The sequence below is a fragment of the Grammomys surdaster genome, unplaced genomic scaffold, assembly GCF_004785775.1.
Source record: "Grammomys surdaster isolate TR1022 unplaced genomic scaffold, NIH_TR_1.0 126219, whole genome shotgun sequence".
NCBI classification, from domain to species: domain Eukaryota; kingdom Metazoa; phylum Chordata; class Mammalia; order Rodentia; family Muridae; genus Grammomys; species Grammomys surdaster.
The window spans coordinates 8,982,751-8,995,127 of NW_021621022.1; the positions used below are offsets into that span (position 1 = coordinate 8,982,751).

The 12,377-nt window shown below is 47.1% G+C and overlaps 1 protein-coding gene across 5 annotated transcripts in view; it reads right to left on the reverse strand.

Moving 5' to 3' along the window:
- Positions 1 to 12,377, reverse strand: part of Slc39a14 (solute carrier family 39 member 14) — a 44,719-nt gene that overhangs the window by 16,205 nt on the left and 16,137 nt on the right. Inside the window, exon 2 of one of the 5 annotated variants that reach the window (XM_028758820.1) lies at positions 9,289 to 9,388. The exons of 2 other annotated variants lie outside the window; for them this stretch is intronic. The gene's annotated coding sequence lies outside the window, so the exon portion shown is untranslated. Of the gene's footprint in view, positions 1 to 1,824; positions 1,850 to 9,288; positions 9,389 to 12,377 lie in introns of those variants that run through there. 2 more of the 5 variants (XM_028758818.1, XM_028758819.1) reach the window with 2 other exon arrangements.

A 12,377-nucleotide genomic window follows, 5' to 3' on the forward strand; every position in this document is an offset into this window, starting at 1 on the left:
GGAGGGAGGGAGGGAGGGAGGGAGGAAGATAAGCTGGCTATCCAGCCAGACAGTTGCGAGCTGTCTGTTTTCCTCAATGAGAGGGCTGAATGTGTAAGAGGCAGAGATCTAGGTATACTTAGTTAAAGAGAGATGCTGAGTGTCAGCCTTTTCCAAGGGCAGATCTTGCATTCATTCATTCATTCATTCATTGTTCCCTTACAAAGAATCTGTGAAAGGTACACACACCTACTTACTAGATAAGGAAGCTGGAATCTGGAGGCCAAGAAATGAGATCTCAAGGCAGATCTCAATGAATTTTTTATGAACTGAAGTCAGGTCTGAATGACATCCACCATGGGCCCAGCATGAAGAGAGAAAACATATACCCTGGATGCTGTGGAGAACCCTGGAACTAACTCTGTAGGCCAATCTATGTCAGCACCAGTGGGGATCCTATATCCAGGCTAGGGATACCCTGAAGATCTGGGAGGTGGGACAGCCAGGGCTGCTGTGGAGGCCAGGCTGTCTTACAAGGCTCTTGCTATAGAATCCTAGAACAAAGCACCGTTCCTACTTCAAATACCTTTCTCAAATTTCCCTTCAGCACCTTCAAAATACTATGAAAAGGAAACAAAAGCCCTTCACGTGGGCACTGCGGCTGATTTTACTTTGCCAGCTCTCCCTGGGTGGGCATTTAGAGGCTGGCAATTATGATGGATTGGTTCTACGGGGGCCTAGTGGCCCTGTGATCCCTCGCATGGCTTTGAGGGCAGCCTGGAACATTAGAGAACTGTCCCCTTCTGGCTATGCCATAACACAAGCCCGGGGCTACCTGTGCTTCTCCAGGAAACCTCTTTCCTCCCACCCTGCCGCATGGCTGCCAGCTCATCTAGAAAACTCTGCTTTGGGCTTTACAAAGATAGAGTGTGGTAGTGGTGGTGGTGGTGCTAGCCAGTCTCTGCTGATGGGAAAGACCCAGTGAACAGAGCTTTGTCACCTGGCCCAGCCCTTGAGCTCACCTCATACAAGAGTAAGGGAACTGGGGTGGTTAGGAGTCCTTGCCCTGGAGGTCTCAGAACTGCTGAGGGCACTACAAACTCAATAACCCTGGTAAGTGTGCAGGGCAAATTCTGTTCCAGCAGAGATTTGTTTTTGTTTGTTTCTTAACTGTAAGTTATTCTTGGGGGGGGGGGGATGTTTATAAAAGACTCTTTGAAGTTAGCCAGGTACTGCAGCTCACATCTGTAATCTGAGCACTTGGGAGGCAGAGGCAGGATGATTGCTATTGGATCCACACAACTGAGTTCCAGGTCAGCCAGGGCTACATGAGAAGACTCAAGAGAGCACACACAGGCAGGCAGACACTACCCAGCAAACAACCCACAACCCACAAACAAGCAAGCAAATAACAACAAAACTCAGATTCCTTGGAAGAAATAAAGAAAGAGGCAGAGAAAACACACACACAGGTCTTACCAGAGTTCCTCCCTCAGTGGTGTATAGGAGCAACTGTCGTCCTCCCAGGGAGCTGAGCCTGAAGTGCTAGTCAGACAGGGGCAGAGACAAGGCTCCAGCTCCAGTGTGTGTGGCTACTCAGTCCAGGCCCTGCCCATTATAGAGCTGCCGGAGTTCCCCCGCCCCCCCTCGGACCACTGGGCTCAGGGTCAGAAGTAAGTTATTCTAAAGCCTCAGGTCTGTCTCTAAGCACTAGACCCAAGCCTCAGGGGACAATATGACATTCATCCTGGAATTCTGGAGCACTGTGACTGGCCCCCTGCCATCCTCAGGCTGAAGTGGAATCCTGCCAGCTGTCACCCCCTCATCGGGTCCAGAAGCACCTACCTACAGATGTGGTTCTGCTAGCTCTGTTGGCACACTTTTCTGCAGTGTTTACCTGGCTCCGTTTTTTTTTTTTTTTTTTTTTTTCTCAACCTAACCAAGAGAAAGAAGCAAAGCACTGAGTTTTTTCTTTGAGGTAATAGTAGTTAGGGGGTAACTTGCCATGAGGTTCAGTCAAGAAGCTGATCACCGAGGAGTAGAATAGGAACTTGGACTGGCCTAGCCTACTACCCTCTACTCAGGTTCCTCTGAGCACTGCCATAAAAACAAACAGACAGACAGACATACTGACAGACACACTGGCACAGGGACCAAGACAACCTGGTCAAGGCAAGAGTGTTGCTGAGGCCACTGAGATGTGTACTTTAAGCCCCTTCTCCTCCCTTGTCACATGGAATACTTCCTAGGTGACCAAGCTGAATTTCAACCTCACCTAATCTTCTTTATCTTTGAGGACAGGATGCCTGAAGGGCCAGAAGTTCCATTTCAGGAAGGCTAGCTAGAATTGGTTCTAAGATGGCTGCCCCAATTGACCTCTCCTGACAGTCTCTGACTTCACTATAATCCTAGCGTTTGCTAAATGACACATGTCCCAACTGCCTTGACCGTGACAAAAAAAGAAAACTGCTCTCTATGCAGCCCCCACCGAGACAACCCAAATGATGAGCTGAGCAAAACTAGGCCATTTCTCACCAAGACCCCATGCCCAGCAAGAGACAAATGGCCACCAATTCTTTGTCCTTTCCAATAGAACGTTATGGGGAAAGCTCAGTGTGAGAGACGGGGAGAAGGATAGCTGCCTCACTCCAGTAGAAGGGCTCCAACACACACACACACACACCTACACTCACACCCACCCACACCCACACACCTACACCCACACACACCCACGCGCACACACACCCACACACACGCACCTACACACACCCACCCACGCACGCATGCACACACACACCCACGCACCTACACCCACACACACCCACGCATATACACACACACACATACACACTCGCGCACCTACACACACACACCCACGCACACACATATACACTGACCCAGGAGATAACTGCCAGCCCAGGAGACTCAGTATTCCACTCCCTTCCAATGGAAATGGGAGGTACTTTATAAAATAGTAGACTGAACCATGCCAGCATTACAGGAATCATTCACAAAAATCTCAGAACAGAGGATAGAGCCACATCCCTGCCACACCCCCATTCTCCAGACCCAGAGAACAGCTCTGAACATCCTCTGCATGCCTATGGGAAGTGGGGAACAAATCAACCCATCTAGTGGGTAAGAAGGAAGCTATTTTTCTATTTTTTGGGGATAACAGAACATTAGGCAAACACAGGCAAAGCCATGCATACCAACATCACAAGATTCAAGGAAAATAGTTCTGCCCATGGCCAGAGCAGTAGCCCACCAGATAACAGCACTTGGGAGGCTGAAGCAAGGGTGGGAGACATGAGTTCTGGGCTAGCCTAGTCTCAATAATTAAACTCTATAAAACAAACAAAACCAAAATGAAACAAATCATAAAACAGGGCCAAGGGGGGATAACTCAGTCCCCAGCGCCCATGTAAGAGCCAGCTATGGAGGTCAGTACTTATAATGTCAGCACTGGAAAGATGGAACCAAGAGGATTCCTGGGGCTTGCTGGCCAGCTAGGTAAGCTCCAGGTTCAGGAGGAAACTCCGCATCAAAGAATAAGGCAAGGAACCATTAAGGAAGAAGCCCAACATTGACCCCTGGGTTCCATATATACTCCTGCATGTTGTGCACCACTCACATGTACACACAGACAGGCGTACAAATACACATGACACACATGTGCAGCACATGCACATTCACTCACATGTACACACACAGATATGCATATAAATACTCATGACACACACGTGCAGAATGGAGATAACGTACAACAAAATACCTGAAAGAGAGGAACCAAATAGCACCACCAAGGCAGTAGGAGATTACAGTTGTCAGAGAACCCAGTTCTGTCAGTAACTCAGACCAGAAATGCCAATGAAGGAAGCTTGAGAAGACTACTGTAAGTGGAAGGAAAAGCCAGGTCTCCAGTGCCCACAATCCTCTGTAACTCCAGTGCCAGAAAACCCAACACCCCCTTCTGGCCTCCACAGGCTCTTACACACACATGATGTATACAAATTCATACAGGCAAATACACAGCAATATTAAATACATCTTTAAGGTGGAGGAAGGCCGACTTGAAATTCACGGTCCTCCTGACTTGCCTCAGCCTCCCAAAAGTGGTGTACAAATGTACACCACCACACCTGACTAAAACCCTTTTTACTTGGGAGTTCATCACACTACTCTCTTTCCTTTATAGCGAGCAACATTTAGCATCAGAAAATGAACAGGAATGGACACATTACTCCGACAGAAAGGCCTGGTGGTGCACACCTTTAATCCCAGCACTTGCAAAGTTTTATAAGAACAAGAAGATTAGGAGTTTGAGGCTGCCTTAACTATATAGTGAGTTTGAGGCCAGTATGGGCACCAGGAGACCCTTTCTGGGGAAAAAACCAAAAACATTATTCCTTGTTGAGCCTTGAAGCCTAGGCTTGTAATCCCATTTACTCAGGAGACTGAGGTAGGAGGATTATGAATTCAAGGCAAAACCTATGGGCCTACAAAGTATGTTCAAGGTTGATTTGGTCAATTTAGTGAGATCCTATTTCAAAATTAAAAAAAAAAAAAAAAGTAGGGACAGAATTTAGCAATAAGTGCTTGCCTAGCAAAAGTGTGAGGTCCTGGGTTCAATTCCTAGAAATTAAAAAAAAAAATTAAAAGAGTATTATCCCTTGCCAAGATCTCATTAAGTTAACAAGTAGAGATGCCCAAGCATAAAAGAAATCCCCTTGCCAGGGAAGAAAATGACAAATGACTTCACAGTGAAATGTAGTTCGTTCTCTCTCTCTCTCTCTCTCTCTCTCTCTCTCTCTCTCTCTCTCTTCCCCAACCCCCTCTCCCTCTCTCATACACACACAAATAAAGAGAGTTTGGGAGTGGTACAAAGAAGGAATAGAGAGTTTGGGGAGCAAGTAAGATAAGACAGCCAGGGTGCTGGCCCACCAGCCTGGTGTGATGACCCAGGTTCCCAGAGCATATGTAAACAGTTGTTTGTTGGGGCTGGAGGGAGAGCTTTAGTTAAGAGCACTTGTTATGCTTACAGAGGACCTGGGGTTCTATTCCCAGTACCCACGTGATGGCTCACGACCATCTGTAACTCCAGTTCCTGGGGATCTGTAGCATCCTCAGTCTCCTCTGGTCCCCACGGGCACCTAGTACACATCCATACAGGCAAAACACTCAGAAACATAAAATGTAAATAAATCTTAAAAAAAAAATTTTTTTTTTTGGAAAGAAGTTGGTTATAGTGGGGTCCATCTGCAATCCCAGCCTTCGCACATCAAGACAGAGGCTGAGACAGGAGAATCAACTAGCAGCTTGCTGGCCAGACCACCCAATGTACAGAGCTGAGAGACCCTGCCTCAAAACAAAGTCAAAGGAAAACTCTGCCCTCTGGCAGCCACACATGATCTGTGGTACACATCCACCTACACACAAAAATAGTAAAATTAAAAATTTTAAAAGCGAGAACATTTACAAAGGCAGAAACCATGGCTAGAAGAAATCCTTTTTTAAAAAGTAGACATTCCAATAATGTAATTAGCATAACTGTTGTGTGGGGGAGGGGAGGCTAGGACAGTGTGAGAAGGCAAATGTCCTCCTCCGAAATAGAGCAAGAGTCAACAGGCACCGTCTAAAATTAAAACGAGTAATTACAGATGACTCACAAGCACTTAACGTTGCTGGGTAGAAAATTATCTCTTGCAAGGAACATACTTCTTTAACACTTAACAATTCCCTTTAGTCTACTGCAGCTTCTTTTTCTTCTGTTACAGTTAAGGAATTTCAAACCTTTTCCATAGGAGTATTTACACCTATTTTTTCAATGTCCATCTCTGTCTGATGATGCCTGGAAGAATCTTTGGAATACTGGCGATGTATATGTTGTTTGCAGCTTGCTTTTGGAATTAAGGTCTCTCTCTACTCAGCCCTTGGCTATCCTGGAACTCACTCTGTAGATCAGGCTGGTATTCAGCTCACAGAGATTTGACTGCCTCTTCCTCCCAATGCTGGACTGAAAGTATGCACCACCACGGCCCAGCAAAAGGATAGATATTCTGAGGCCTGGAGTCGACTTGGTTTTGTTTTGTTCTGCTTCATCTATTGATCAACCCCAGTTTGTGATGTGGGAATACAGCAAGGTTAGGAAAGACAGGCACTCAGCACCACCAACTTCTTCCTCCCTCCCTCCCTCCCGCACTCCTTCCCTCTCTCCCTTCCTTTGAACCGGAGTCTAAGCTGCCCTTGGTTTTATATGTAGCTGAGGCTGACCTTGAACTCTTGATATTCCTGCCTCTGCCTCATGAGTGCTGAGATTCTCAGAGCCACACCGGTTTATGCAATTCTGGGGATCAAACCTAGAGCCCTGGGCATACGAGACAAGCACTCTGCCAATTGAGTTACATCCCAGCCCAAACTTTCCTAAGTATAGCACAAAACCTAAAACCCATTGGGCAGTGGTGGCACACTTAGGAGGCAGAGGTGGGTGAGTGTCTATAAGTTTGAGGCCAGCCTAGTATCTACAAAGTAAGTTCCAGGACAGCCAGCTTTATAAAGAGAAACCTTGTCTCGAAAAACTAAAACCAAACCAAACCAAAACGAAACACCTAGACCCCTACAGAAATAACCACTGACACATCTGATCACAAGAGTTCTTCCATAAACATTTCACTATAATATCTTCCGTATTTACGGTCAAACTAACAATGATACAGTCACCTGCGTAAGTCTCCTGTATCCAAAATTAGAAAGCTGGTGATTATTCTTTTCTCCATCTCCTTTGTGGAGCTGAGGGCCTCATATATGCTAAGCAAACGTTCTACCTACCAATAGGCTACAACTCCAGTCCAGTCCGCAGCCTTAAAGCACGGTATTCAGGTAAATACTGCCTCTGGAGTCCAGAGAGCTTCAAGGAGAACTATGGTGGTGCAGATCTATGATCGATCCCAGCTACTCAAGTGGCCAGAGGCAGGAGGAGCTTCAGTTCAGGTCCCGCTTGGGCTACAGAGTAAGTTCAAAGACAACCTAAGCACCATAGTAGGACCCTGTAGTAGGACACAGGGTGAAGTGGTACATGCCTGTAATTCCAAGCATTTGGGAGGCAGAGGTAGGATCGTCAGTTCAGGCCAGCCTTAGTCATATCATACACAGAGGCTAGCTTGGGCTACAAGAGATCCTGTCTTACCTCCACTTCCCCCAAGCAGGCTCTGCCTCCCCAACTCACCCCCTAAAAGGCCAAGAATGTAGTTTCTAGGACTGAACCCCAGAACCACAAAAAAGGAAAGGAAATGGGTGGTGGTTACTGAGGGAGTGCACACCTGTAATCTCAGCCCTCCATAAGCTGAAGCCGGAGGATTACTTCAAATTCAAGGGCAGCCTAGGCAGCAAAGGGAAATTCTGCTTGAAACTAACAAAAAGAGATTAACTCTTCCACCTCAGTCCCGACCCATTCATTGACTGAGCATGGTCCAGAGGCCACACCCACCCAAGACAAGTTACCCTTGGCCTTCCTTCACTCAAGGCTCAAGTACAGCCTTGTTCTAGGCTCCAGGCATTCAAGGGTTGTATTATTCCATCCCCCACCCGCCTACTTTATAGCTTTCCTAGTTCCTGTTCCAGAACCTGAGCCTTAACCTATTATGGCATGCCAAAGGCCACCCAGGGTGGGCGACTTCCAGACAGTACAGGAGGGGCAGGGGCCCACTCATTCACCCCAAGAAATCTCAGGCCGATAAAACAGAAAGAATGGAACACCATTAAAAAGGAAAAAAGGTCAATGGTAACCCAGAAGCAGGAAACAGAGTCAGAACCAGAAGCCTGGAGCTCACCACACAAATATCTGCTGATCTTCCTCCACTGTGTGTGTCAGGAGATTATAAGGCCAGAGACTGGTGATAAGGGCCTCGGGCAGCCAGCATAAACTGACCAGGAAGGCTTATTTAGCCCCAAGCTGGGCCTGGAATGAGTTTAATGACAGCCAAGCCCAGGGTTGGAACCAGGCAAGAGGGGAGAAAAGCATACTTCAGGGCTCAGAGCTCACCAGAAATCTGGGCTAGAACTTCCAAAATGTCTTTAGGCTGGGAAAGACAGGGAAGTGGTCCAGGCAGGTAGCCAGCTCTTCCCACCAAAGCCTGGCTAGAGCTGCCCCTGTTCTCATCTCTCAACATTTCCCAGATTGCAAAAGTGTGGCCTGTTGTCCCTCTAAGTTCACTACTGTTTGCCAGACCAGTGTCCCACGTGTGGCCTGAGCAATGTGGCACTTACTCACACCCGTCACTTACATCATTGCTTAAGCAAATGTTTCCAGCTTGTCATTTACAGTCAAATAAAAAAGCCAGGACTGGTAACTCCACCATAAACGCTTTTTCTCACAGGCATCTCCATTGCATTCTCTTCCAGGAGCCATGTATCACTCTGAGATCCCCAACTATTTTGAATACTAAATTTCTTGGTCTTCCAACAAGCCTGCTTAACTAGATTTTTGTTCCTAAAAGGCAAAGAGGGTCCTCTAGTATCCCTTTGTTAGCATAAGCCTGGCACAGTGCTAGACCCATAAGGGGCCACGTGCAGAGAATTTCTGATCAAAGATGAGAAGTTTAACTTCCTATCTTACTAAAGTCTACACGGCCCCACAAACCAACAACTCCTACAGACATTCTACGTCAGCAGCTGTCCCTACAGGCCATGTGAAGCCACCTGATAGGATCATCTATTGTTCCTTCCTCTAAACTATTCTCTTATTGAAAATTTACACACAGACACGCAGACAGACAGACAGACAGACACACACACACACACACCAGCACAAATGTACAAACACATTTTTGTCTTGTCTTTTATTTCCAGAATGGATTTTGCTATGTAATTCTTGAAGGCCTAGTACTGAACATGTAACCCAGGCTAGACTTGAACTCATGACAATCCTCCTACTAAGGACTAGGATTGTGGGTAAACATGATCACTCTGGGTACTTCACTTATGTTAAGTAAACTAAAAGCTAGCTTATACCCACCAAAACTAAAACCCAGTTTCTGCCCCGCACCTACCAGCTCCCAGAAGAGAAGAAAAATTAATCTATGTGCAACCTCAGATATACAGCAAGTCTGGGCTACATGAGATTATCTCAGAAAATAAGAAAGAAATAAAAAGCAATGGCAACCAAAATCTACCTTAGTCCAAGAGTTCATTCATTCAAGAAATGTCACTTCTTGCCAGTTACCAAGAATAATGTCAATCCCTGAGATTCAAATGACACCAGGTACCTTCCCTCACACAGCTGGGAGAGTAAGCCCCACACAAGGAACTTACCAGTACGGTGAGGCCAAGGCTAATGTGTAGCTCAAGGTTTACCTGGTCAAACTGAGCCAACAGAGACTCCACGCAGGATATTAAGTAGCCTGGAGACACACTGGAAGAGATTAAGAAATAGGCTGAGCTCCCAGGGCCTACTCCAAAGATCCTGTTGCTGAACTATGCTGCAAGGGGTTGCTACTCGGGCATCTGGTAGCTGTGGCATAAAGATATCCCTGCCAGGGAACCATTCCAGCAAAACAGATGTCCTTGGGTCTATCCTGAAGAAGAGAAGGCCCAGCCTCTTCCCACAAAACAGTTACACATGCAGTGAGCCATCTAACTGGCACAGTCTGAGTCACACTGGGAATTTGAGCAGCACAGGATGTCAGAGAACAGTCTGCTTTCTTGTGCAATGCCTAAGCCCTAACCTAGAGCCACATGCATGTTAGCACTCTGGTGTGAGGACCACAGAGAGACACTCTTGTACCATGTACTCATGGTACTTGTGTGGTACCACAGAGGGAACCAGAGAGTCATTGAGCTATGGGAAAAGTGAATCAAAGGGCCTGGGAAGAGAGATGCTCCCTGGGAGTTAGCACTGAGATGCTGCTGAGAAGTGGAGGAGGGGGAGGCTACCAGTAAGCGAGCCTGCGTGTGCCCGTGTGTGTGCGTGCGTATGTGTGTGTGTTTGTGTGTACGTGCACGAATGTGTATGTGTGTGTACCCTGTGCACACAGTGCTTGCAGAGGCTAAAAGATGATCTGAAAGTGGGACTGAAGTTACAGATGGGCTGCGAGCCACCATGTAGGTGCTGTGAATGGAACCCAGGCCCTCTGAAGGAGCAGTTGGTGCTGTTAACACAGAGGCATCTCTCCAGCCCCAGGAATGTGTATTTTTGTTTCCCTGAAGTGCATTATACACAGGACAGGACACTAGGAGTAAGCTACCAATTACATTAACAGACATCAGGGAACAAGTTAACGTGTGTTCCCCACCACAGAAAAATGTTGGAAAACAGAACAGAACAATCAACCTGGTGTCAGAGGTGGCCAAGAAAGTTGCTCCCCTAAAGGAAAGTTCAGATCCCCAGAACATGTAAAACTACGCTGGCAGGGGGAAGGGAGATGAAACACTCTATAAAGCTGTAGGCATACTTAGGAACTGGTGGAGATGGAACATCTACTTGAAGTCCACGGTGGCTAAGATACACAAGAGGTCATACGGGGATAGGACTATAGGCTATAAATACAGGCCTTGAAGGAGTCAAGAAAACATATGGTTCAGCTGTGTTGCAAATCAAACCCAGCCTCCAGCGTGCTAGGCAAGTGTGCCCATTTCTGTGTGTTTGTTTGTTTGTTTGTTTGTTTGCAGTCTCATCCTATAGTCCAGCTTGGTTTAGAACTCACTATGTAGCCTAGGCCGACCTAAAACTTCTGACAATCCTCCTGCCCCAACTACCAAAGTGCTGGGAGTACAGGCATGAGCTACTAGGCCTGGCATTTACATTCTTGGCTGCTTCATGGAGAATGGGCAGGGAAGCGGGAGATTAAACAGCAGGCTTTCTCTCACAAGCGTCCAAGAGAAAACAAAGAACCAGTTTGGTCTTAAGGGCAAGAGTTCTGTGTTGGACCCAGACTTAACAGCAACCCAGGCTGGATTATGCAGACCTCAGAATTCTGCAAGCAGAATTAGAAAAGAGACCACCCTCAAAATTCAGGCTAAGACACGTCCGCTCAATGTTCCTGCTGTGGCAGGCAGGTAATTTAAGAAATGTGCACTTTGGCTCCGCAGTAAAACACACCCCAAGGGCCTTTGGCTGCACTGCTTGGTGAATGGCCAAGACTACCCGCCCCAAGCCCCTCCAATACTCTTGCAAGCCAGTTCAAGCCCAAGACCTCCTCAAAAGCTCTCGCTGTCCAGTCTCCATGAGACACCTTGGCATAGGTCATTGTTTGAAGGAAGTCATTCTTTAAGTGTACAGTCACCTGAGAACCTGCCAGAAGGGCGAATTCTCTCCACCTCCAAGCAAACTGGAAACCAGGTAGGCCCAGGAGTGTGGGTTTTACTTGGGGGCTCTGGCAAGGTTCCTGTACATTAAAGCCTGAGGCTTACCACTCTACTTCCATGAAAACCAAGGGGGCAATAAAAGGGACCACATGGCCCTTTCTACTAGTATCTAACCTTCTCGACTGGTCCCTGCTTGCTGCACAGCACCTAGATACCCTATACTCATAAAAAAGAGGGTTACTAAAAAAAAAAAAAAGTAAAGAAAAATACCTATTTCCAAGTTGGGGAAGTAGGCAGCAGAGAGAGACACAGACAGACAGAAACGACACTCACTAACCCTAAATCTTCTCCTCTTACACAGCATGCTCTTTGACCAAGGCTATATAGTCAGTCAGTGAGTCACTGATTACTAAGATGCAAGGCTTTCCCACATCCTCTGCTTCCTCACTGTGTAACCACAAACCAGAGCATCTTACTTCCTAAGATCCCAACCCAGCCTACTCACCCTCAGCCTTAGCCACTAGGTCTCTCTCTCCTCACTTCCCTGCCTGGCTTCCTCTATAAGCCTGTGCACTCTGTCTGGTAGCCAGGCTTCTCTCTCACTTTAGGATCTAGACTGCCTTCAACCTTCGTCTTCATTGTTCTTTCCTGGGCTCTGGTCTCCATGTAGAATATCACGCACGCACGCACGCACGCACACCACCACCACCATCATCATCACCCACTTCACCCCTGCACCTTCTTATCCCCGCCACTCTGGACTCAAGTGTGATGGAGCTAGTGGAGAGCTAGCATGTACATGCTTACCCTACCTCTAAGGTGAGGAGAATCCAGGAAAGGAATGAGGAGGTCCTGCAGAAATATGTTTCTATTCCATTCCGGTTCTCCCCAGCACTGTCTCACCCCACCCGGACCCATTCTTTCCTTCTTCTTTGTCTCCACGTCATTTAGAATGACAGGCTTTTATTTCAGGTGAACTGCCTTGATTGTTTCTTAACCGTCCAGGAGGTTGTCTTCCAGGAGGTTGGCAGGCCTTCTGACATGACCCCTCCCTCCCTAAATGCCTAGGGACTTCATTGTGGAAGCCTTGGATAAGG